Here is a 26,523-nt window from a genome sequence, read left to right as displayed (position 1 = left end):
CAATAATTTTACAAATTTAGGTTTGTATTAGTGTATTAATTCTTAATTTTGAGGCAATACTCTAGATTAGGTTTTTAAATCAGCAGCAAGGTGTACTGATCCGCCCCACCATCAAGCTTTGCTGGAGCCTCACCTATGTTTTGAGTCTGCTGTCTCTAGAACTCTACCCAAAACTTTTTATTTTTTTATTTTCATATTTCCTCTAACTCATTGTTTAAGGGAGACTTTTTAAAACTTCGGTGTGAAAGAGACCTTTTTGGATGTGAACTGTTTTTATTATTTCTGTGCTGGCAGCCTCAATGATGTTGGGTCTTACTTGTTATTTAGATGTTAGGAGTGTCTGCCATTTTTATCTCTAAGGAAGATGTTCTTCTTTTCTTCTTCTTTTTTTTTTTAAATAAATTTATTTATTTATTTATTTATTTATTTATTTATTTATTTTTGGCCACGTTGGGTCTTCATTGCTGCACGTGGGCTTTCTCTAGTTGTGGCGAGCGGGGGCTACTCTTCATTGTGGTGCGCGGGCTTCTCATTGTGGTGACCAAGGAAGCCCCCCCAAACTTTTAATACAAAATATCTGAGAGGTTTTTTTTGGTTTTTTTTTTTTTTGGTATCTGTAGGTTTCAAGAACTTCACAGTAATTCTTGATTTGGCCCCCAGCCAGAGCTGGGCTTCTCAGAGCTAGAGAGGAGCTCTGCCTCCCAAGCACTCAGATCCTTGGATGCCTCATAACAGATGACAGACTCCTCTGCTGGGGTGTTTTTGCAACAGGGAACACCCTGCCAATTGGCTAGGGAGGTTCATCGTACTTTGCAGTCTATTTATAACTGGGTTTTTTTTTGTCTTAAAAAGAGGCCTTTGTGGGCTTCCCTGGTGGCCCAGTGGTTAAGAATCTGCCTGCCAGTGCAGGGGACATGGGTTCGAGCCCCGGTCCGGGAAGATCCCACATGCTGCGCAGCAACTAAGCCCATGCACCACAACTACTGAGCCTGCGCTCTAGGGTCCGTGTGGCACAACTGCTGAGCCCACACGCCACAGCTACTGAAACCCGTGTGCCTAGAGCCTGTGCTCCACGACAAGAGAAGCCACCGCAATGCGAAGCCCGCGCACTGCAACAAAGAGTAGCCCCTGCTAGCCGCAACTAGAGAAAGCCCGCGCACCGCAACGAAGACCCAACGCAGCCAAAATAAATAAATAAATTAATTAATTAATTAAAAAAAAAGAGGCCTTTGTGTATATGTATTTAATGTGTAAGAATGCATAATCTTTTTTTAATACTGAGTTTATTTCACATGTATATTTTTGTCTCCCCACCATTTCCATTTGTCTGATCACCACTACTACTATGTCCTATCATAACATTCCATACATACTTAAAACCAAGCAAAGGGTGGAGTTCCAGCTTTAAAAACTAAACAGACATTTTGGACAACACATTCTTGGCAATGGAACCTGGACAACATTTATCAGACACGGTAGGAGAAGTTCCCACTCTGCATTATAAAAAGGACAGCCAGATATCAACTGTTACAGAAATGAAATAAGATGGAAAATTTTAACAAACTGTTTAAACTATTTTCTTAAAGAGACTTACTCCACTGCCAGAGATCTTGAATAGCCTCCTGGTCAGTCATCTGGAAACAATTCTTCACATAATTGATGAATTTGGCTTCCACTTTGGGAAGGGAACCACTTTTTTCTATACTTGCTTGCATTTTTGTTTTAATGTCTTCTACAGAGCTAGGTCCTTTTGGTGTTTTAGGAGTTTTTTCCTGTTTTTTGAAGGATTCTTGACCTTTTGATCTTGGTGTTGATGGTTTTGAGTCTTTTCAGTTCTGGTTTGATTTTTGTGCATTTTTGGCTGGAGCATCTCATACAGACTTCTCTACTGGAGCTTTTTCTTCAGCTTCCTCATCATTAAAGTCATCATCATCATCGTCATCTTCATCATCATCTTCATCTTCATCAGCAGCAAGTTTTACTTTTTTCTGTGGAAACTTGCTACCACTTCCAGGGGCAGAGCGCTTTCTAGGTATACTTAGGAGTTTCACATCCTCCTTCTCTTCATCTTCTGACTCTGCATCTTCCTCCACAGCTACTAAGTGCTGTCTACTAATATGCACAGGCCCTGAACCACGCTTCAACCATAAGACCACATGTGGTGTTATTTCAAAGCCCCCAAGGGAAACCATTGGCTGCACAGACATTTTCAAAGCTGCCAGTGTTACTTTAATTGGACCGCCTTCATAATTCATCTCCTCTGCTTTGACAATGTGCAATTCATCCTTTGTGCCAGCCCCTAAGCTGACCGTTCTTGAAGATAACCGGTGCTCATTTTCATCATTATCCACCTTACAGTGATAATCTTTGTTGGCCTTTAGTTCACAACTGAAAAGATAGTTCTGGGTCCCCAGGGGGCTCATGTCCGTGTCCATCAAATCTTCCATGGGTTGGTGGCACACACTTAGGTGGGAGAGAAGGTGGATGGAGATAAAAGACTACTGTTCCAGGGAACAGTCGAGCAGGACAGAATCACACCAGGGAAAAGCAGAATGCATAATCTTTAATTAATAACTGATGGAGCCTCATATGAAGGGTAATAGGTTTTTTGCTTTTAAATCTAGCTTCAGATGCTAAATTAACAGTGTGGGCTAACATGCATCAGGATAGACTCATTGGTTTTGACTCTACTACTTTGAGGTTTGTGATAATTGGCTGGACCAGTGTGTGCATTCGCTAAGTCAGTCATCTTCTATATAACGTAAATTAATAGGATACTGAAACATTTAAGAGGCTTAAAAGAACTGCTTTTAAGTACCTTATAAACAACTACTAAAAAACTCCTTATAATTTACTCTTATCTATTCATCACATCTTTTCTTGAGAGGAATCAGAGACTTAAGAAGTTGACAAGGCTAATCTTCAAATCTGAGTTCTTGGCATTCTTTGAAAAGAATGGTTTTATCAGGTACTTATCTTCGGCCCAGGCTTCTGTTTTCCACCCAGTCCCCCATCTGCCATGTCCTGCTTGGCTGCTGTTTTAATTTGTTACTCATGTAAAGTATTTGAGAGCTAGTCTATGCTGATTTGCAGATGTCCGATTTTCCTCAGGCTGTTTATCGTCTTCTGTAGTGTCTGGGGAATCTGCTTTCTATTTGTTGTGTTGGGTTAAAAGTGAAACAGTCGGGAAGGAGACAGCCTCTCGTTCGACTTTCCTTCATGACTAGGAAACACTTCTGGGACAGCCCTCCCCAATCACTCCAGTCTGGAGCCATACAAGCAAGAACCCAGGGTCCTGAACCCCATCTCCTTCTCCCTCAACCCACAAGCTCGCTGAGCCTTGGCTTCCTCTGGTGCATAAACAACATTTCTCCTCAGAAGGACTCCATGGTTTACAGTTTTGCTCTTTGAACATTTCCTGTCCCAAAGTGAAAGACCTGGTTAGAGACCATTTCCAGAACATCTTGCATTCAAGAACAAAAGAACTGTGACTTCAGTCAAACTCTTAGATACAAACGTTTTTAAGGTTGAAGCAATTTGAATTTAGGACTAAAGTCTAATCTTCCGATCACTATAAAGTCAGGGAGAATGAGCCCCTCCTCTTCTCCTATGCACTTGAAAATCTAGCAACATAGACTCTCTAACATACCCTCATAGCTGTCAGCAGATCACGTTCCCAGGCCTTTGCCTGCACTGGCACGCCTCCCTCGCACAAGTGAGTGATCTTCAAAGCCCTTTCCTTTAGGGCTCAGCCCAGCATCACCTCCCCTGTAAAACAGCCCGGTACACTGACCTCACCAGGTTGTGATAGGTGCTCCCCTCACCGTCGCATACTGCGTATTCCTTTTTTAAAGTTATCTTGCTTCACGCAGGTTCTCGTCCGTGACTGGATCCTTCACCCAGATGTCAGTTCCTCCAGAACAGAATGCCAATGTTGTGGATTATCACATCCAGCACAGCGCCTGGTTAGAGATAGCACGTCCTCAATATACATTTGCGGCATAAATAAGTTTGTAGAATGGCTGAGAGAATTCTAAGCATCGGAACATTTTATCAGAGATGAACAGAATTAGTGCAGATTCCAGAAATTACAAACTTAGAGAGGTCATTGTTAGGCAATTACTCTGAAATAGACAGAAGAGAAAGTTAGGTTGTTTCAAATAAGTTCAACGTATAGTAAAATTCCATTAAACAATTATATATGTCAATAAATAACAGATACCCTGTCTTAATTAATGCAAAATGTAAATAATAAAGTTGTTTTTGTTGTTTTTTAAAGCCAATGTAGTTTCTTACTTTTAAGTACAGAAAATATCTCAGACTAGGCTTTAAAATTTTTGCCTGGTGGGGAGTCTTCATTTTAGCTCAGCTCTGTGGCAGGAACTGTCACGGCTTTTGAGAACTGTTCCTTTTGAAACACTACCTCTGATCTGACATTAAAGAAGCATTATAGACTGACACTGGTGAAATAAATGTTTTATTTTAAGGAATTTCCTAGGAATAAAAATAACATATACTTTAAAAGGTAGAAGTAAAATAAACATAAGATTATATTGAAACACTAAGTAATTAGGATCAAGCCTGATTAGAATTAGTGTACTACTTAAATCAATAAAATATTTAAGTAGGAATGCAATTTTATTACATTGACGCTTGTACAACTTTGGGGTTGGGAGAGCCAAGCCTCTGAGCAGTTGAAAATCTAAGTATAAGGACTTCCGTGGTGGTGCAGTGGTTAGGAATCCGCTTGCCAATGCAGGGGACACGGGTTTGAGCCCTGGTCCGGGATGACCCCATGTGCCGCAGAGCAACTAAGCCCGTGCACCGCAACTACTGAGCCCACGTGCCACAACTACGGAAGCCCACGTGCCTAGAGCCCATGCTCCACAACAAGAGAAGCCACTGCAATGAGAAGCCTGTGCACCGCAACGAAGAGTAGCCCCCGCTCAGTGCAACTAGAGAAAGTCCGCACGCAGCAACGAAGACCCAATGCAGCCAAAGATAAATAAATTTAAAAAAATAAAATAAAACAAAAAATTTAAAAATACCTTAAAAAAAAGAAAATCCAGGTATAACTTACAGTTGGTCTTCTGTATAGGCGGTTCATCCATATCAATGGTTTGGCATCTGTGGATACTACCAACCACGGATCATGTAGTACTGTAGTGTTTACTGTTGAAAAAAATCTGCATATATGTAGACACTTGCAGTTCAAATTCTTGTTGCTCAAGGGTCAGCTGTACTATCAAATAGAGACAGGACCTGGATCTAGGTTAACATGCATTCTAGTAGAGGTCCTTTTTAACGAATACTGAAGAACGATCAGCAAATCTATAGTTAGACAATGTGACATTGATTTGCCTCACCATAGAAATGTTTCCATCAGCATATATTCACTCCAAATGTCAACATAATTTATATATTCAAGTAAAAATTACCCTTGAAATTGTGTTTATTTATTTGCTTCTTGAAAGATGTGCAAAAGGGAAACTTACAATTAACCCATTTCTAAATTACTGTAAATTTTCAGTATGAGAAAAGATTGAATTAATGAGAAATTGATCATTTAAAAAGTTGAATGTGTATGGTGGGGGGAGAGGTACTTGAAAACATAGTTTACCATTTTATTCATATATGGAAGTTGATTTTAAATGATTTTAAATCCATATAGAGAGAGATGGGCATGTTAGGATATGGAATTTTAATTCCAAAATAAAATGTTCAAAATTGTAAGTTATGATTAGTAACTCAGCAAATCACAAAGTCCTTCCATGTTGTCAGCATTTCTGTCACAGGATTCTTTGTTTTGCAGTTCTAGGGAATGATCTCTGAGACTTGTGACAAGCTTAAGAACCTGGCACATTGACCTGAGACAATGTGAAATAAAAATGAAATATTCTCTAATCATGGGATGTTTAGATTCAAAAATAACACATATGCATTTTTCAGTTTTGATTTTAATAGATGGCACAGTTTGGGTCGGGTTTGAGAAAGATAGGTGAGGGGAAAGAGAAGGAAAGTGAAGGATGTATATCTTCTGGGAGAAGTAGTGACTGGAGGGTGGAGAGGGTAAAGATGAAAAGAAGCCTTTACTTTGTCTCACAATTTGGTTTTGAAACTCTTGCTTTTTCCTGAGTGTAGTTTATTTCAGAGAGTACAGTCCCCCAATCTGGCTAATCTGGTTTCCCGTCTTCAGCTTCATTTTACTGGAAAGAGTGGTTGTTTTTAAGAGCCATGGTGGGCAGGAAACTTGCTGACCTGAGTTCTGTTGGGAAAATTGAATTTATGGTGAGTCCACCCTCCCTCTGAGCACTTAGTGCTTCCAGATAGTTCTTTTCTTTCTTTCTTTTTTTAAAGTTGCCTTTCTTTTTCCTCACTGGGATGGTCCCAAATATTTTCAAATTTTCTGCAACTCTTTATCCTACTCATCTTCTCATTCTAAGTGTATCACTTTATCTCTTAAGTCTTGGATACAATAAAGCCCATTTATTCCCCTTTCCTATCCTTCCAGCATGAATAACTTCACCCACCACTCCCTCCTCTCATTCTGTCTCCCTAAGGGAATCCTTTCCCTCCCTTTTAGGACTTCGTTCAATCAGTTATTGGTGGCTTCACGTTCTACGTGTTGTCTCCTCCCTCTTAAAAAGAGAGCCAAAAAGGACTAAAAGAATCTCCCCTTGATTCTGACTTTGCCTCAAACTATAGTCATCCCTTGGTATCTGTGGGGAGGTTGGTTCCAGGACCCCCTCAGACACCCAGATCCACAGATGCTCAAGTTCTTATGTAATGTATAACCTATGCACAGCCTCCTGTATACTTTAAATCACCTCTAGACTACTTATAATACCTAATACAATGTAAATGCTATGTAAATAGTCACTGTGTGTGGAAAGTTCAAAGTTTTACTTTTTGGAACTTTCTGGAAATTTTTTCCAATACATTCTATCCAAGTTTGATTGAATCTACAGATGAGGAACTCGCAGATATGGAGGGCCAACTGTACTGCTTTATCTTCTTCCTTTTGACACCAAAATGTGTATAAGATTTGTCTATACTTGCTCTCTCTGTCTTCCTGATCTCTCTTTGCAAATTGACTTCTATCTCCACAACTCCTCAGAAAATATGCTGGTTAGAATTGCTAATAACTTTATAATTGACAAATCCAGAACCTGTTTTCAGTCCTCGACTTCCTTGACTTCTTTGTAGCAGCAACACTATTGGTCATTTTTTCTTCTTGATTTCTACAGTGTTACCGGTTCTTAGTTCTCTTCTCACCTATTTTACTGCTCCTTCTCAGTTTCTCTCACTTTCCTGTTTCTTCATCCTGACACTTAAATGTTCACCCAGGATTAATTTGGAATTGTTTATTCACATTCATGTTCTCTCTCTGAGATAGTCATTTCATGCATTCCCACCCTGTCAACAATTAACCACTGTGCTATCAACTGCCAATATCAAATCTATTTCTCCTACATTGACCCCTCTTTTTAGTTCCATTTAGGTATTAGTGACAGTAGCTTTGACATTTATATGACTGTAGACAATTTATATAATCTACTGAACTTCCAGGCTTTTTTCATCAGTAAAATGTTTCTATAGGTTAAATAATATAACATTTCTTGTCATGTTCTAGGGATAATAAAGATCAATGAATATTATTTTTTATTACTAATAAATATTTTGTTGAACAAGGTGAAGGTGAAAGACACCTTGTGTATTATTAGTTATGTAGCTATCTTTTTAAGTTTCTTGAGGCAAGTATTTATGTCTTATAATAGTCTGCACCACAATGCATCTGTGCCTGGCACAGATGTTTTGTGGAGGAAGCTGGAATAGAAGATGTAAAACAGGGGAAGCACCACATTTTGCTTAGAGATGAACTAATATTGTGGAATAAATACAGAGTATGACTATGCCTGTGACAAACATGAGGATTAGCAAAGATGAGAAAGCAGAATTGGTCCCAAACTAAGCAATTAAAAATGCTGAGTATTGTTCCATTTAAATACCAGCACACTCCAAATGAGAAGATATTGCCTTGCATTTTCTGTTGGTGAATTAGTGTTTTCCTTAAATGTATGCATTTAGAAATATTAATCAAGTAACAAATTGTATATTGTCCATAATATAAGCAGTACAGATTGAACTATGTTGAAGACATGCTTTTCTCTGTGATTTGTTACATTGAACCTCAAGTATTATAAAAATTAGTTTATTCATTGATTTAACGAATCTTTTTTTGCATATTGCTCTGTGCCAGGCACAGATGCATGGTGGTGCAGACTATTATAAGACACAAATGCTTGCCTCAAGAAGCTTAAAAAAATAGCTACATAACTAGATAATACACATGATAGACATGTGCAACAGGTAAGAAAGGAGGTCATTTTACTCAAAGCAATAAGCAGAACAACCCATGACTGGGGCTTGCCTTCCTTGGCCAAATTGCAGTCACAACTCAGGAAAGCTGATGAGGTACCTATCCCAGACATCTCTCTCTGGGTTGATATCTTAAGATAGTCTGTGGCTTCTGTGGAAAGCAGTATGGAGATTCCTCAAAAAATTAAGAATAGAACTACCATATGATCCAGCTATTCCACTTCTGGGTATTTATCCAAAGAATACAAAAATGCTAATTTGAAAAGAGATATGCACCCTATGTTCATCACAGCATTCTTTTATAATAGCTGAGATATGGAAAAAACCTAAGTGCCCATCAATGGATGATAGGATAAAGAATAGTGGAATATATATCCAATGGAATACCAGTGGCCATAAAAAAAGAGAAATCTTGCCATTTGCAACAACATGGATGGACCTTGAAAATATTATGATAAATGAAATAAGTCAGAGAAAGACAAATATCATATGATTTCACTCATATGTGGAATATAACAAACAAACGAACAACAAAATAAATGAGAAAACCAAGCCAAAGAAACACGTAGATACTGAGAACAGAGTAATGGTTACCAGAGGGGAAGGGGTAGGGGAGATGGCAAAAGGAGTAAAGGGGGTCAACTGTATGGTGATGGATGGAAACTAAATTTTTTGTGGTGAATATGCTGTAGTGTTTACAGAAGTAGAAATATAATGTTGTTCACTTGAAATTTATATAATGGTATAAACCAATGTTACCTCAGTTAAAAAAGAAATCTATGGCTCAACCCAAGACTAGAATCTGCCATGTTTTCTTCCTCCTTACCATCAACACTTCTCTTTTCTGTATCTTGTTCCCACAGGACTGATCTTGCTACTTTACCAAACCATCCCCCCACCCCACACCCCATTTCACTATACTGGCCCTTGAGGTAGGCATGTTCCAGGATCTTAGAACTGACCTGAGAGTTTTAGGATCTGTTTTGATCTCAGGTCTCAGGACAATCTTTGAATAGTTGAAGACGTTGACTAGGATTAAAGTATTTGCTTCGGCAGTTGCCTTGATTAATGATAAAACTATTTGAAAGGTAATCTGGATTTTTGAAGTTAGAGGTTAAAATGATTATTATTTCTTTCATTCTTAAAAGGTTGAAGAATAAAATGGTATCTCTTCAAATGTTTGATTAGAGGAATCTATTAATTAGATGTAATAAACTCAAGAAAAAACTTTGAGAAAAATTTAGTATTTTACTCAACAGGTATTGTACCTTATGGAATGGTTGAAACCTATTCTCATATAAAAATCTGATTTAAAAAAAATGAGTCAGTGCTTCTTGTAGTTTGGTCAGGACTTACTCCTAGTACTTGTTCCTATGAACGAACCTCCTCTTGTGAAGGAAGGGCTAGTGTTTACTTCCTTTTCAAAGGAACTGATTACAGTGTTTCTATTTTAGTAAGATATATAAACACATTTCAGTGAGAGCAAAAAAGCAAAGCATAGCATGGTTGGTGATTTCAGCAAAAATGGGGATGTCTTTGGTCAGAGGAAAAACTATTCAGATCTTTTTAATAGTGCCATTTCCACTTACTCTCAAAAACTTTGCTTTTAAAGTTGCCTTAAGAAGAAAAATTAGTCTGTTTATGAAAATTCGGTCAATTTGAAGCTTATGGTAGAATCATAGCAAAAGTTACTGATAGGGAGGACATTTCCTGGGAATGAGATAATAATTCAGTATTTGGTCAGACATTGCCTTCCAGATAACATTCTCTGCCAACTTTGAGGTTTCTGTGTTTTGGACTACAAACTGTCATAGTCAACATTTTCATACATAAGAATAAAGAATGAAATGGCTTTTCAAGTACCTTTCATTGAACACTGCATGCTTAGTCTGTGAACATGGTGGTGTATCTGCTGTCTGAGCTTTTTTTTCTCATTTCAGGAAATTAATTTACTAATAAAACCAAGGCAGCCCCATTTTACTTCTCACTGTCGAAACAGCTAAAATCCAGCTGTAAGAGTGATGTAGGGAGATGGGGTCAGGCAACACCAGCAGGGTAGGATTTCCATGTTCACAAGAGCGTGAATATAACTAGTATAACCAATCTAAGTGGAAGTGAGACACTTCATTGAAGAGATTTATTGGAAAATTATAGTTTGATAGTTCATTCATTCAACAAATATGAATTGACCATCTACCATGTTGTCACAGCCTCTTATCTCACAAAGTGTGCAGTCTAATGGTAGAGACCATCAAGTAAACAGGTGTAACCAGGAAACACTTTGAAAAATGCTAAACAAATGTAATTTTAATTCCCATTAAATCATGATACTCTGCAGCTTGCCACCACGCATGCACACAGATAGACCGTAGGATCCAAACTTGGGCTAAGGTGGTATTGTTCTAAGGATTAATAAAAGCTGGGGGTTAACTAGGGTCAGACAAAATCACAAATAAGTGTGAATCTCAGATCCCTGTAAGAGCATTCAAGGAACCGAAACAAGTTCAGCATGGCTGAAGTGAGAAAGGAAGTGGCAAAAGATGAGGATGGAGAAGTGAGCCTAAGCTAGATCATGTAAGGCCAAATAAGCCCTGTTACCATGTGTCTGCTGTATTTGAGGAATTGAAAGGAGAGCATTGTGACTGGAACCATCTAAGTGGAATAGTTAAAATTATCAGTATAAGAGGTGACCACTTTGAATAATAGAGTCCAATAAATTGATCCAGCTTGGGGAACTATGAAATAGCTAAGGATATTCCTGTGCTCCAACCTGGATGAGTGCCTTGGGTGAGCAAGAAAAATGAAAAGGAATTTGGGTGTTTGGTCAAGTTACCTTCATATCTGAATTGGACATAGGGAAGTGATGGACGCCACACAGCATCCCCTAGGTGGACATTCTCCAATATTCCGAGGACTCATTTGCAACAAGAGTGGGCTTAGGCTCTGGTTCCAAAAAGAGCAGGAGAAAGTCTATGAAGCAGCTCTGAGTATTGTCCTCCCTCCTTTACTAGGGGCAGTTTCCCTAGAGGAATAGGAATTAGCATTCATAAGAGACTTTGAATATAATCCCTGAAAGAACTGTAGGGCCGCATAATGGGGGTCAAAGGGAGAGTGAGACAGGCCTGTAGGACATTACACAAGGTAGTTACTATTTAACCATAGGGATCAGAGGCATCCAGAGAGCTAGTCTGTAGCATGTGTGTAAGAAAGAGTGCTATGGGCCAAAATCAGAAAAAAAAAAAAACCAAACAAACCAGTTAATGGGTCCAAAAGTCAAGAAGGAATCTAAGAATCCAGGAACAAGACGAAGAGGAGCTAAAAGCACATGAGTAAAGGGGTCTAGGTCTGGAATTTTTGCAACGAGCAGAGTAATGTTGCTTGGGTTCTCTTTGCTGGGCACTGTATGTATTTGTATGAATAAGTCAGCCTCAGTTAAGACATAGGGTCATAGTAGACATGTACAAAAGTGAGGGACACTACTTTTAACAGGATGATCATCATTGATTGGAACTATCACCTGCAAGAGCAATCATCAAGGAAGGCTGTAGTAAACCAGAGAAGTGTCCGTGATCAACCACCTGGAACTGCTGATCTTGGGAACTACTGTCGAAAGAAAACAAAGAAAACCACAGCTGAGAGCCCCAAGATGAAATGGCCCCTGGAAGGATCAGGCTGGGAGGCCACATGGCTCAGTGGTCTCTATCCAGCTTCCTCTGAAATTCCAGTAGAAGTCACTTTTGATATAAAAGAAAGGAATAGAGATGGAGGTAAATTGGGAAAAAGAGATTGCCAGCTTGGACCAGCTAGTACAAAATTATAACGTGTCCTTGGACTCCTGATAGAGGGTAAGAGAAAAGATGGCTACATAAAGCCAAGATATGTGTGATGTCCTTTGGCACCAGCTTTTGCTTTGCAAACTGGCAGATCAGAAATGAGATTCCTTCAATGGTGACTTTTGTATCCTAGTCAGTTTTTTACTAATATAATGACTTTTAGTGATCATAAGTTTTCCTCCTTTGTTGATTTTGCTTACACCTAAGCAGAAAATACATTTACATGAGTCATTTCTTTTATTTAGGACCAGAAACTATTAGGAGGAATCTCTGGCAGGGTGAGCTTTTTTTCTTTTTTTTAAATGTCTACTATATGAGTTATCCTTGGCAATTTGAGTTTAGATACAAGCAATCAATTTTTCTTAGATCAAGAGAATCTACGAAGTTGTTAAAATAGGGAACTAAATATCCCTGAGTCTTAAGTTTTAAAATGAATGGAAACACAAACACATTAAGTAATCCTGCACGTGTCCTTTTGCTGGTTCTATTTCTTTCGAGTATATTGTTTATCTTTTTGTAAAAAGAATTAAAATAAATAATGCTTAAGGTAGTAGTATAATGATTTTATTATTAAATTGTTAGAATTAAATGAACTTAAGTTGGCAGAAATCTTTGATAAAATTTAAATAAGTACAACCTTTAAGACAAGTTATATTGAAGTAAATAGGTATGAGGAAGAGGAAAATATCTCTAGTTAGGTAAAAATAGTAAATGAGCACAAAACTTAGGTCTGAGTTTCTTGGTAGGGCAAAAATAAATCACATTAGATTCTATATTTCTCGTGATCTAATCTCAGGAATTATACCTTTGTACCCAAAGGGACATTTTGTTTTCACCAATACTCTGAGAGAAATTTATTGCAAGAATTATTACATAGGAGACATTTAATAATATGGTAGACAGCACATTCAATTCATAGTTTGAGGAAATGCAGAAACAGTCTTAATGTGGCTATTTCTTATAATAACCCTTTCTAAAATAGAAAGTAAAATGTTAAGATAGGCTTGTGAAAGTATGTGTGTGTTAGAGTAACTTAGTAATGGATTTTTAAAAATGTGATCTGACGGCTACAGTGTTAAACTGATGAGAAGCTGGGGCAGTGAGCCACCCTCCCAGGATTCAGGTGTCCCAGATGAGCTTGCGAGAAGAGGAGCAGAGAAGAGAATTCAAAACCAAACCTGCTCCTGAAATCACAAGATTCTGGGTTATAAATGGATAGGAGTTCCTCACCTAATTACTGTGTGGGTAAGAACCAAAGTCAAAGTTTTGCTAGGCAAGTTGTAGAGCCTTTTGCAAACTCCTGCCCAGATGGAGATTCATACTTACATTTTCATAGAAGTGGGTTATGAAAAAAAAAGATTTGGGAAAAATTAATACTTGCAGTTTTCATATAGTAAATTGGCTCCTGATGTTATTTGAAAAGACTATAAAGTACTCATTGACTGTCTGAATAAAAAACTGCTTGAACTATTTTTCCAGCTCATGTGGTAGGCTATCCTATTGACACAGCTGTCTTAACCTATACGTGGCAAAGCATGTGCTTACTAATGATCACTGCTCATCACCATTTTGCTTAGAGGAGTACCTCGCAAAGAGAAGAAACTCATGGTGATAAAGACTGTGATAAGAAAATTTGCTTTGCCTTCTTTTTTTACTTGAAATTTTCAATTAAGATAGTTATAGATGCACATGCTGTTGTAAGCAGTAATACAGAGGGATCCCAGTTTCTCTTTATGGTAACATTTTGCAAACTCTAGTGTATCATCATAACCATGATATGGACATTAATGCAATCCACTGATCTTACTGAGATGTCCCCAGTTTTACTTGTACTTATTTGTGTGGGTGCGTGTGTGTGTTTAGCTCTATACAATTTTATCATGTGTAGGTTTTCCTGCATCTGTCACCACAGTCAAGATACTGAACAAGATACTGTTGCCCTTTTATACCATACCCACTTTTCTCCCTTCTACACCTCTCACCCCCATCCCTAACCCCTAGCAACTACGAATCCACTCTGCATTTCCGAAATTTTGTCATTTCAAAAATGTTATGTAAATGGACTCATATATGATGTAACTTTTAGGATTGACATTTTTCACTCAGAATAATTCTCTGAAGGTCCATCTAAGTTGTTGCAAGTATCAGTAGTTCATTTCTCTTTGTTGTTGAGTAGTGTCCCATGGTAGGGATGTACCACAGTTTGTGTAACTATTCATCTGTTGAAGGACATCTGGGCTGTTCCAACTTTTTGGTTATTACAAATAAGGCTGCAATGAAAATTCATGTACAACTTTGGTGTGGACATAAGTGTTAATTTCTTTAGGATAAATGCCCAAGAATGTAACTGCTGGGTTGAATAGTATTGCTTGTTTAGTTGTGTAAGAAACTGCCAAGTTGTTTTCCAGGGCAGCTGTACCTTTTTGCTTCCTACCAGCAATGTACGTGTGATCTACTTTCTGCACATATTTACTGGCATTTGGTGTTGTCACTAACTTTATTTTTGCTGTTCTCATAGGTATATAGTGATAGTTCATTGTGATTTTAATCTGCATTTATCTGATAACTAATTATGTTTAATATCTTTTCATGTGCTAATTTACCATCCATATATCCTCATCAGTGAAACATCTGTTCATGTCTTCTGTCCTGCTTTGTATTTTTTTTTTCTGCTTTGTATTTTAAAGTGTACAACTTTCTAACTTCTGCTGTGGATTTTTTAAAATTTGAAACTACATTGATACCATGTGCGAGTTATCTGTCATTGTTTCATTTCAAACAGAGATGCCAACACATTTCCCACAGACATAATCCTTATCTTTATGCTCAAGGGTCACCTGAATGCTCAGCAAAAGGGAAATGGCTTTCAGGACACTCTCAAAAACATTATTTTTAATTTTATAATGTATTGGTGATCCTTAGGGAGTCTAATTATTTGAGTTAATTGGTTAATAAATGAGGTCAGTAATGGAAAATAAATTTACTTTTTTAAAAAATAATTTGAGTTGTAGAATATACTACACTGCCCATCAACATCTAGGTTCAGCTAGAAGAAAACTTCCAAGAAGAGGCATCAGGATCTGTAAGATGTTGTCTGGGAGCTGGGCTCAGCAGGACACGCAAGACAAGTGCCAATTGCCAACTGTGGTATGTGGTTTATTATCAGTGAGTGGCAGAGAGGAACTGACAGACTAGCAAGTGGGGCTGGAATCTCATCTCTATCAACCTCGGCACAGGCCAGCATAACACCAAAGGCTGGGTGCTCGGTGGAAGTCTGTCTACCGTGAGAGGACAAGGAGTGAGGAATGATGACTGGGATAGAGAAGGCAGTGGTATCCCCCAAACCCCTGGGGCCATACCTGTCTAGGGCCTAATATAGAAGGAGATGTTTCCAAGCCAGTTAAGACAGAGATGGATGAAATGGACCCAAAAGAGATGTTAGGAGGGGACAGGACAAAGAAGTCTTGGAAAGAGAGGGAAGCCCCACACTTATGTGGAGAAATATTACATCTTTGTTTTTCCTTTCTTTCCAGCTCCATACCACTGAGAGTCGCTTTTAGAAATCATAAATCCTGGTGTGGAGCTTGCTGACAGTGGGTAGTGAGGAAATGAATAACCCGTTTACTTATTTATTTTTTAAATTTTGGAGTCTATATATATATTAGTCTAATCTCCATCCTTCTCTTCAAATACTGTCTAAGGACCAACACCACCCCAAATTTAAGGGAGAAAGAAATTCTAGACTAATAGATTGAGTGACCGGCTCATGATTTGAGGGGTGGATAAAATGTCCCCCAATATTTCCCTATCGTTCCCCCTCAGCTACTACAATCTTTTACTTATAATTTTCATAACCATTTCTTCTCACTCTTTGACTGACATTTGTCCCCATCTCTCCTCCAATATAGTTCTTGCTAATGACTTAATGGCCTCCATGTCACTAAACCCAATGAGCATTTTTTCAGTCTTCATCTTACTTGACCACTCAGCAGCATTTCCGCCCCACCCCCCACCCCCCCGGCGGCTCTTAATGTCCCTCTTACCTTCCTACCTCTTCTTTTTAGACTTATCCTTCTCTATTGAGGCCTTAAAAGTTGGAGCCCCTTAAGACTTATTCATCAGCATTTTCTCTTAATTTACATCCATAGGTATGGGATGGTGCCCAGACCTCTTTTGAAGCTAGCACGTGCTCTCTGTTGAATCAAACTTTCCATGTTAATCAAACTTACTGTTTTTCACTTTCACCTCCCAGCCCACCAATTCACTCCACAGTACTATTTCAAAAAAGTAATCTTGTCACTTCTCTGCTCTTAGATAAAGACTGGCTCCTGCTTGTGTCTTCTACTGCTGCCAGTCTCAGGCTCCTTCAACACATCCTCCTTTCAGTTCTTTTTGTCTCAATGTCTTTGTTAAAACAGTTCCCTCTCTACCATCCTCTCTACCCTGCCCCAACTTCATCTTGTTGCTGTCATGTTTTAGGCCAAATGTTACTTCCTCAGGAGAGCTTTCTGACAAAACTAAAATAGATCAAGTCCATATTTCATATGCTTCAGAGCCACCTGAACTCTTAAAGGCTTTACACTCTTTTTATGTATTTGGGTAATTACTTGATTAAGTTGTGTCTCTCTTACTAGACTCTAAGCTCCAGAAGAGCAGGTGCCTTGGCTATTAGTCTTCTCTGTATCTCCAGAGCCTAGTACAGAAAATAAGTGAAGAAACCAACTAGCCCTGGTCATTCAAGAGCCTGAAAAATTTCCCCTTGACTTCCAGGTCCACAGAGTAGGTCTTCCGCAGCCAGAGGGCATGGGGATCATGGAGTAAGTACATTGGCCTGGAAAGTGCATATGAATTGTGACTATCTCATACTTAATTATGCCAAGTTCAATTTCTGATACTCTTCTATTTAAATAATTCCTGAAAGCCCTGCTCAGCCAGGAAGTTGTCTCAGATATTACTTTTCAAATGTTTTAAATGTCTTAAAATGACATTTGTAGAGCATTTTATAATTTATGAAGTATATACATTTCCATTATGGCATTTGAATGCCCAAACACCCTGTGAAGTAACATGTTATTCTTAATTTGACAGATGTGGTAAAATGAAGCTTAGAGGGATTAAGTGACTAACCCAAGGGACTGGGCAGGGACTTCACCTCAGATTTTGCAATGCCAAGCTCTGTCTTTTCCCAGTGCTAGATAATTGCTCATGGCTTCTCTTCATTTGGTCAAGTCTGACTTTGGACTTCAATGGTTAACAATATCCCAAGAATGATGTAGCTTTCATCATAGCTACATATATAGCATATATAACATATATCACAGCATGCACACCTACACACACACATTTTATATATATATATATGTGTGTGTATGTATATATATATATATATATATATATATATATATATATATATTCCTAATTTAGGGGAATATTTCCAGCTGTATCAGTCTTGCTTATATTGAAAGAGAGAACTTTGTTTATATAGTTGTCTTTGTCAAATGGCCATATATCTTTCTGTTTTTTTTAATGATAATGTTCAGGAAATTGTCGACCAGGTTTACAAAACAGTAGGACAAACCCTCAACTCTATGGAAAGATGGCTACTGTCTATTATTTCAATCATTACTTTTCCATTATACCATCAAACCATATTTATATTATTTCAGATAAAATCCAAAATATAAACCAATTATTAGATCAAGAAGCTTTTATAACTAAGGAAACTATCCTCTAGTCCTATAATGTTAATACTCTTTCCCTTTTTAGAGCACTCACCATCCATTACAACACCTGTCTCAACAGGGTTGATTTATTTTCTAGGGAAATTTTCTCTCTTAAATGACTGCAGTTGATGATGGATTAATCCACTCACATGATCTGTGCTAATGTGGCTATTCTGGCAGGTAAGTAATCAGAAAGGCCTTTGGCTTCCCTCACATACCAGGTGCAGACCTTGCCTCTTGGACTGAGAAACTTTTTAGTGAGTCAGAGGAACAGGTAATTGCATTTAATCTTATGTAAACCAACTACCAGGAAACATTTGCTACTTATTCCATAATCATTCTCCCTATTTCCCCATCACCCTTCATAGTCCACCCATACAGCAAAGCTCATCAAAGAGAGAAAACTCTGTGAACAGTGTTTACCTTCTGTTCAGCATGAGAACATTTGTCTTTGTGCAGTGAATATGTCCACTTATAAGCAAACAAACTAATATTCTGAAAAAAAGGTGTGTTAATGAACCACTGTCCACACAATAAATACTATTGTCTTTTCCTTACAAATAGGATGTGATTGACTCATTGACACTGGACCAGACACTGGAATTTGTTTTCATTAGTGATAGTGGATTTTCACAGAGCTATCCACACTTAACACGCCTAATTGCTGGTGACCTTATAAGCAATTTGAGAGGCAGCTGGCAGAGGGTTAGAAATGTAAGTGCGACCTGGAGTCTTTAATCTTGTCCAGGTATGTTCTCGCTTATGAGGTGATATAAACTGATAACACAGCAGCAACATCATTGTTGCTTTTAGGAAAACCTCCTATAATGATTTACAAATGAACCAGGAGAAATCACATCCTAACCAGGCTGTAGGAACTGACCCTGCTTCTCACCAAAGGCACCCAGATAAACTTTCTATCTTTTCCATTTTTAATTTCTCCCCACACTCTTTTACTTCCATTTTGAGAAGTGGCAAGATTTAGAGAAGTCTTCTAGGTTTCTCTTTTGCTGTTGCCCTAATGCTCCCTACATATCTGCTGTTAACTTTAAAGAAAAGGAAACAGTTGGGGTGTCTGTGTTTGCAGGCTGACTTACCTTGGCTCACTCATTTAATTACTAAACGAAATACTGTCTGAACTAACTGCTCCCACTTGAATTTTGCCATGTTTTCATTCTTTCATTAGTTTGAGATCCACTACACACTATTTTTCAGAATAGATGTCTATTGAACACAAAACAAGAATATTCCTGAGGACCAGGGGTACTTCAAATACAGTGAGTGAACATTGAGACTGATGCCCAGCAATCCTTTTTGACTCTACAGCCAGTGGTCATGCTTCCTACTGAAGTTAAGAGAAATTTTTGTTGCTAGCGTCCCACATCAGGAACACAACAGAATCTTCCAATGCATGCCTAGTCAATGCTTATTCAGTGGAATGGAGGTATAATTGATAAAGGGGCATCAGCATCATGGTTCAGGTAAATTATAGATTAAATAGTTTTTGGTGGTCTAGCTTGGAAGCGCAACCATCATTTTCTAATCTGACACAGGAACATATTTTCCCATTGAAACAAACAGCTTAACATAAAACCGAATGCTTTTCTAAGTTAGAAACTAACAGGAACACCAATGCACTACAGAGAGGCAAGGGAAGGTCAAAATAAAACCAATACATGAATAGACAAAATTTATACTGTGTATAGGGATAAATTTACTCAGAGATTGGGAGTGAGGAAATGTACTTTTTGGGTTAGCAGAGTTGACCAGGATATAGAGATTCTAGATACACTTTGTGGAGAGAATAATAAGGAATGTCCTTTGAAGAGGTGACTGAGCAGTAATTCAGAAAAGCTGGACAAATAGGAAGAAAATAAGAAGGATCACTTTCCAATGCTGCAGTGTCCAAAGATCTGGTTTCAAACTTGAAAAAAGTCATTTTATTGCCTTTGAACAATTAGTTAAAATGCCATGGCATTACTGATACGATTCCCTGTTAAGAACCATGGACCTTCCATGGTTTCTTTCAGTTCTATAATCTGAATTTTCTTTGAAAAGATATTATTTTACGTACACAGCCAAGATTTAATAATTTCCTTTTTTTTTTTTATCAGAAAATGTACTTCAGGAAGTGGGGTTGCAGTAGACAAACTATTCACCCATGGTCCTCTAATGGTGCAAAAACTATTCTAGGCAATTTTATCCCCAAATCCTGGCTACAGGAACCAACACGTTAGGACTGAACTACAGCACCCTCTAGCCTGCATGCCTGCATAGCCAGAGGCTGGGCTGTCTCCGACTGTAGGAAACCATTGGGCTTTGTTAGTGGGAGATATTCTTCACACAATATGTTTTCTTATCATTTGTTTATGTAATTTATAGACTTCAAAAGTGTTGCTCCCTCTTCAAGTTAAAGGAAACTGTTTTTCATTTTAGGAAAATGAATAACACCACACCCAAGACCTCCTCTACTCCACTTATCTGACATCCCTTGGCAGTTTTAATTTTTAAAAGCTGATTTTCAGACATTTTGTTCCCACTGAGGAGAGAAGTTGATAGCAAAACATCCTGATATATGTGAAAAAGTCACTGAATATATTATGGTCATATATTTGGAAAAGTAAATGGACGTGCATATCATATTAGGTGGAACCATATTACATTTCTTAAAACTTTAAACCATGTAAGATCTACAAAAATGGCTTTTTTAATGCTTCATCCTGATATCTAGAAGGACAGAGAAACTAGGGAGAAACCTAGGAACTGGGAGACATTTGAGAGGCAGACTTACTTTTCTCCACATATTCTGTGAAGTCCAAGGATATTTTTACCATATTCAACCAATTAATATAAACATTTTAAGAGGAGAAAAAAGTAACATACATGGTCATAAACTTTCCTAGACTGACTTATTTTCTCCTCTTCCCATATTTCTCCCCATGCTCTTTTCTTCTGTGCCAGAGGTTGGGGTTGTTTTTTTTTTTTTTTTGAGTTTTTAAAAATTATTGTATGTTACAGGTGTACAATATAGTGATTCAAAAATTTTAAAGGTTATACTCCATTTATAGTTATTATAAAATATTTGTTATATTCCTCTTGTTGTACAATATATCCCTGTAGCTTTTTTTATACCTACTAGTTTGTACCTCTTAATTCCCTGCTTCTATATTGCTCCTCCCCCTTCCCTTTCCCTGTTGGTAACAGACTCTACGAGTCTGTTTCTTTCTTATTATATTCACTAGTTTGTTGTAGTTTTTAGATTCCATGCATAAGTGATATTGTACAGTATTTGTTTACTAAGCTAGCTGATAATCTATTATTTTCAAACTTCTGGCAAATGATTTTTAGAAATATATCCTAAGGAAATTTGCCATCTGATTCCACAAATATATATATATATATATATATATATATGTATATATATATACATATATATACATATATATATATATATGTATATATATATACATATATATACATATATATATATATATATGGGTTTTTATTGCTTTAGGATAGTGGAAATTTTAAACGATATAGATAGGAGAGTGTATAAACAAAATATGATGCATTCTTCTATTGGAATACTATGTAGGCATTGTTGTTGTTGTTTACTTTTAGTATGCTTTGTAATTTTTTTTTTTTTTTTTTTTGATAGCTAGCCATGATGTACTTGGTAAAAGGAACTGCTGTATTGGCCTTTAGGAATGTAGTAATGAGGTATGCATTGGAGGGGAAGCATTCTATAGTCTTATGATTAGGTCTCAGTCTTTCAGTGAAGCTGTGCCTCTGGATTGTGAACTTCATAAATGTGTCTCCATTTTTTTCTCCCCCCTTAGGTGGAACAGGATGGCTAGAGTGGGCTGCCGCTGGGTACTTCCCCTCCCCCATGCGGAAGGCTAGAGCTGACTGGAGTATTTCCCTTCCCGCCAGGTGAGTTAGGTTCTAATAATACTCCGGCAGGTTAGGCTCTTAGGCTCTGGTTAACTAGTTTCTCCTGAGGGCAGGCCTTGTTAAGAAGCAGGCAGTGTTCTGGCGTATTTTCCCCTCCTCCTGCTGGAAGCAGGAGAGGATTTTTCTCCAACATTTACCGTGGGAACCTGCGCAAGCTCCTGGAAGCGAATCTCACGATATCGTGGGGGGGCCCCTATGACTGGGTCTCCTGGAGTTTTTAACTCTCAGAGTTGTCCGTACGGAGCCTCCAGCAATTCATCAATTACAGGTCCGGTTTTCCTACCCTGCCGCTGGTTCCTGAGGTCATTTCGGCTAAGCGCGTTTCTGCTCTGGTAAGTCATGACTCTGTATTCGCTGTCTGTCTCTCCAATCTTGGGGGCAGAAGTTTGCCATGTGTTCTCTCCCCTCTTTTGTGGATCCAAGAAGAGTTGTTGATTTTTCAGTGTGTTTAGCTTTTTACTTGTTGTTAGGTTGGAGCGGCTACTGCCAAGCTCTTTAAATGCAGAGTGGGGAGTGGCTTGAAATCAGTTTCTCATTAAAGACACTGAGGTTCTTTCTAACAAACATTAAAGGATATTACAGCCATTGGCAACAACATGGATGGGCCTTGAGGGTATTATACTAAGTGAGGTAAGTCAGACAGAGAAAGACAAATACTGTATGATAGCACTTATGTGGAATCTAAAAAAAAAAAACAAAAATTCGAACTGAGAGTAGTCTACCCTGTTCATCAGGACCTGAGGAGTGAGAGAAGTTTGTCAAAAGGTACAAACTTCCAGTCATAAGCCGAATAAGTTTTGGAGCTCTAATGTACAGCATGATGATTATGGTTAACAATACTGTGTTATACACTTGAAAGTTGCTAAGAAAGTAGATCTTAAATGTTCTCACTACAGAAAAGAAATGGGAATTGTGTGACCTGATGTAGGTGTTAGCTAACACTATGGTGGTAATCATTTTGCAAGAGTATATCAAACCATCATGTTGTACACCTTAAACAATGTTATATCTCAATGAAAAAAAGGAAAAGGAAGAAAAAGATAGGTTCCTAGAAGCAGAATTACTGGGTTAAGGAGGGTGAACATTTAAAAGATTTTGATGTCTTGCCCAATCATCTTCCAGAAAGTTGAGCCAATTTTCAGTTCCTCAGCTGCTCTGAGTAATATCCACCCCCCTTTAATTTTGTCAACTGTTGCCAATTTGATAGGTGAAAATGGTATCTCATTGTTATTTGAAATGATAGAATTTATCTTTGATTACTAGTGAGACTGGATATTAAATTGTTTTCTAGTAAAATAAATTCTTGGAATCCTTAAAAAAAGGATATTACAAGAGAAATGGAAAAAGTCTATAGGGCAAAAGGGGAGCATGGAAAGATGCTGGGGGTAGGAAAGCAAGGTAAAATACCAGGAGCCCCCAAATGGAAAAAGTGGTCCAAGAAAGAGCCCCTGTATAGAAGGTGTAAGGGCAGATAGTCTGAGGGAGAACTGCCGTGAGGCTCCGAAAGCCATGCTGGGTCAGAGACCTGGCCACCCAGGCTTCCTATGGAAGAGAACTTCATGTTGCCTGCATGCGGGGCTCTACACTCTGGGGGAACTGTCCTCTGTCTGTACCATGTTCTCACCAGCTGATTATGCTCGAGGGCCCTAAGCTGGAGCAGTGGGGAGTGAACTCCACTCTTCTGAATACATAGGAATAGGTCTGGAAGGAAGTATACCAAATTAGTATAGGACATTTTGACCTCTCTGACAGTTTCTTCCCAATATTTTTATAAAACATTGTTTTGGCTTCATTTCTAAATATCAGCATGTTAATAACTATTTATGGCCTTGATTGATTTTCACAGTCAAAATATACCGTTTTATTATTATTTTACTGAATCATTTTCTTTAGGGGACAGCTTTTCTGTATACATTTTATAATGAAGATTTTTATAGGTGATGGCACATAGCATTGGACCTTTATTTGGGTGCATTATTACTACCAAATCTCATTTTCCCAGGTCAAGTTTGTAAATCTAACTTTTTCAAGGAGACTGAATTCTTCCGTTAATTTTAGTCACATTTTTGTTTTGTATAGTTTTAGCAATTTTTCAGTTTTATTTGGGCTTATTATTTCTTCTAAGAAAGCCTAAATATTTCAGTCATCCTTCAGCTGGTGTCCTCTTATAATGAAGTGGGGTCCAGACCACACAGAGAGACAGAAGGAAGAAGGAAGGTACAGAAATGCAGGTAGATTTGGTGGTGGGAAGATGAGAGGACGTCTATCTAATAGCTCCTATTTCAGTGGAGGAGGTGAAGACCATTTGTTTTTGGAGAGAGAAGAATGTGTGATGTAGTTATTTTGGAGAGAGGTGAAGTCATCATATTAGCGAAGTGTAAAAGGATTGTTGGTTAGTGTTATGTGCTCTTTTGAGATTTGTAGTCATGGATTTTAAGTGAGACTAGCTGTGTATTTTTTCCTCCACTATGTTCAGCTGCTTCAGTTCGGGAGCATGGCAGACAGTTGAGTTTCACCTGAGCTGGAGTTTGGCAAGGTGTTCCTGGCTGAGGGAGAAAGCATTGCTCCCATAATTCTCTCTTTTCTCTCCTGCATCATCAAACTTTTACTCCTTGATTATTCCCTTCGGTGTAAAATATGTCCAGTACCTATCATCCTAAAATAACAACAACAAATATTAAACAGTATACAAAGAAACAAAACTTTCTTTACCCACTCCTCTTAAAAGAGCCAAGCTACCGCACCATTTATCTGTTCCCTTCAGTACTTAACTTCTTAAAAGAGTTTCCTACAGTCTGGGCTCCATTTCCTCACCTCACATTTTTCCTTAACTCCGTCCAATCAGGTTCCTCTCCCATCACTCCACAGAGATTGTGTTTATCACAGAAATACTGACCACCACTGTGCTGAATTAATAGTCAATTCTGAGTCCGCATCTTACTTAACCTCTCAGGGCTTGGCCACTTGAAACATTTTCTTCTCTTGGATGCCTTGACACCACACATCCCTCTTTCCCACTTTACCCTCATTTCATTGGCTGCTCCTTTGGAGTCTCCTTTGCATAAGCTTTAAATGTTGCAGGTCACGTTTTTGGGAATCACTTTCTCTTTATCTAACTCATCTTTCTTAGGGAATCTTCTTTATTACCAAGGATTTAAATATTATTTAAATGTCAACGACCTCCATAAATAGATTTTCCAGTGTTGGAAAATCCCTGCCTTTCTAGGTCCACCGTTGATTATGGTGTAGTGTTATTTCTTGTACGTTGATGAGTGTAGTTTGTGAATGCTTTATTTTGGAGTTTCGCAACTGTATTTATCAATGAGGTTACCTATAACTTTTTTTTTTCATTTGAATTAAACTCAATATTTCAAAATAAGCCCTATTAAAAAAACTATCCTATATTGAAACTAAAACAATTTTAATAGAACTTTTCTTTCTAGAAGCAATAATAATAAAAAGCATTTTGTAAAACGTGGTCCTGAACAAGTAACAGCAAATAAATAAATGCATACTTAACTTCCACTTCCTCCAAGCAGAGGCTGCTTTCCGTTCCTCAGCCTTGCAAACAAGGTAAAAAGCAATCCATAAGCAATTTTGGTCAGGGGGCTGCCAAAACAAAGCTTAAGCAGTTGACCGTGGACACCTCTTAAAAGAACTTGGGGGAACCTGACCGAAGAATCCAAATTCTATTTTTAATAACTGATACAAAGGTCAAGTGTTTTCTTCCAAGAAGCAGTGCCTCCAGAATCTGGCCCACCCTGTGCTCACCTATGCTAAGCTCCCAAGTAAATCCTGATGCTTTTACTCCAGAGGAGACGTTTTCTTTTTAGAGGTTCAGTGTCCAGGGAGCTCTTTATGTGAATGAGATGAACACAAGACTCCACATGGGTATTTTAAGTGTTGGAGTCAAAGTATTTTCCTAATACCAGCTAGGGAGAATCCAGCTGTCAAATGGCTCATTTCTGCTTTGTCCTAGTCTCCCACCATGCATTTGTAGACCTAGGACCATAGACCTTTGCTATGTCATTATAAGAACATCTGATGTCCATACTAACTTATGAGTCATATTCTGTGCCTGGAAACAGCCCCTGTATTTAACGGTAATACCTACACATAATCTACTGTTATAATGTACATGGTCACAAAACATTAATGATCTTCTGTACACCACAGAAATGCTTTTAACCATAGTCATCATGTGTCAAATTCACAACCAGAATCCCCAAGATCAAAAAAAAAAAAAAGAAAAAGAAAAAATGTTTGAACAAACAGTAACGTAAAAGACACATACACACGCTTCTTACACAACTGTGCATGGGGAAACTCCACTTGTTAAATGCCACTGAAGGTATATTTTGATAAGTTGTTGCTCCAGGTAGTTTTGTTTGGAAAATCTATCCCAGTAGGGCACAGCTGTTTATTGGATGAGCAGAAAAGAAAGAGATGCTTGTTGCAACCAGGAAGTTTTAAGGTCCTAAAATGGACCCATAGAAACATTTAAGTGTTCTCAGGATGTAAAGTTGGAGTGAAATGTGATATCAAACCAGTTGCAAAAAGTATTATAGATAGCAGCCATCTCTTGATGTCAAGCTTGGCACCCAGATTCGCAAAAAGCTTCAGGACGCATAGTT

The 26,523-nt window shown here is 38.1% G+C and overlaps 1 pseudogene across 1 annotated transcript; it reads right to left on the bottom strand.

Annotated features, from left to right (window-relative positions):
• Positions 1-1,113: 1,113 nt before the first annotated feature.
• On the bottom strand, positions 1,114-15,662 carry LOC309663353 (nucleophosmin pseudogene; annotated as a pseudogene). Its single transcript has one exon. The product of its transcript is annotated as a nucleophosmin pseudogene (transcript).
• Positions 15,663-26,523: the final 10,861 nt, after the last annotated feature.

This window comes from Balaenoptera physalus (assembly GCF_965194825.1).
Source record: "Balaenoptera physalus genome assembly, chromosome: 6".
Lineage (NCBI taxonomy): Eukaryota > Metazoa > Chordata > Mammalia > Artiodactyla > Balaenopteridae > Balaenoptera > Balaenoptera physalus.
This window is presented reverse-complemented; position numbering and strand designations above follow the sequence as displayed.